Source organism: Sceloporus undulatus, chromosome 4 (genome assembly GCF_019175285.1).
Source record: "Sceloporus undulatus isolate JIND9_A2432 ecotype Alabama chromosome 4, SceUnd_v1.1, whole genome shotgun sequence".
Classification (NCBI taxonomy): domain Eukaryota; kingdom Metazoa; phylum Chordata; class Lepidosauria; order Squamata; family Phrynosomatidae; genus Sceloporus; species Sceloporus undulatus.
The window spans coordinates 167,970,425-167,971,564 of record NC_056525.1 but is presented as its reverse complement, the minus strand read 5'-3'; the positions used below and the strand labels follow the sequence as shown (position 1 = coordinate 167,971,564).

Genomic DNA, 1,140 nt, shown 5'->3' with positions numbered 1-1,140 from the left:
ATTATTATTATTATTATTATTATTATTATTATTATTATTATTATTATTATTCAGAAAATGAGGGGACATACCCTTTATATTCTTCACTAGAACTGAAGTTACTATTATTATTGTCATTATTATTATTATTCAGAAAATGGGGAGTATACCTATTGTTTGAATATCCTTCATATTCTTCACTAGAATTGAAGGTATTATTATTATAAATTATTATTATTATTACTATTATTATTCAGAAAATTGGGGACATACCTATTGCTTGAATATCCTTCATATTATTCACTGGAATTAAAGGTATTATTATTATTATTATTATTATTATTATTCAGAAAATGGGGGGACATACCCATTGTTTGAATACCCTTCATATTCTTCACTAGAGTTGAAGGTATTATTATTATTACTATTATTCAGAAAATGTGGAAACATACCTATTATATTGAATACCCTTCATATTATTCACTGGAACGGGACATATTATTATTATTATTATTATTATTATTATTATTATTATTATTAAAATGGGAGGACATATTTATTGTTTGAATACCCTTCATAGTATTCACTAAAACTGAAGGTATTATTATTTATTATTATTCAGAAAATAGAGGGACATACCCATTGTTTCATCTTCATGTTCTTCACTAGAGTTGAAGGTATTATTATTATTATTGCTATTATTAAGAAAATGGAGGAATTCCCAGTCCTAATACCTAATGTTTGAATACCTTAATATTATTCACTAGAACTGAAGGTGTTGTTGTTGTTATTATTATTATTATTATTATTACTATTATTCAGAAAATGGGGGGGATTCCCAGTCAGAGAGCCAGTGTGACGTGAGTGGCTTCAGTGCTGGACTAGGATGCTAGAATACCATGGAAACCTAATGGGTGACCTTTGGCAAGTCACACTCTCTCAGCTTCAGAGGAAGGCTATGGCAAACCCTTTCTGAACAAAGGCTGCCAGAAACAAAACAAAACAAAACAAACCATGATAGCTTCTCCTTTGGGTCTCTCTAAGTCAGAAGGAAAGAAGGCACACAACAACAGCAACGAATCCCCAGTCAAAATAACACAAGAAGCCTTCTAGCTTTTTCCGATGCATTGATTGGGGGTTCTTTCTCCCAGTTTGTTGGCC

The 1,140-nt window shown here is 30.4% G+C and overlaps 1 protein-coding gene across 1 annotated transcript in view; it reads left to right on the top strand.

Annotated features, from left to right (window-relative positions):
• The window catches only part of NRN1 (neuritin 1), a 20,458-nt gene that overhangs the window by 7,465 nt on the left and 11,853 nt on the right, over positions 1 to 1,140 (top strand). The window lies entirely within an intron of this gene.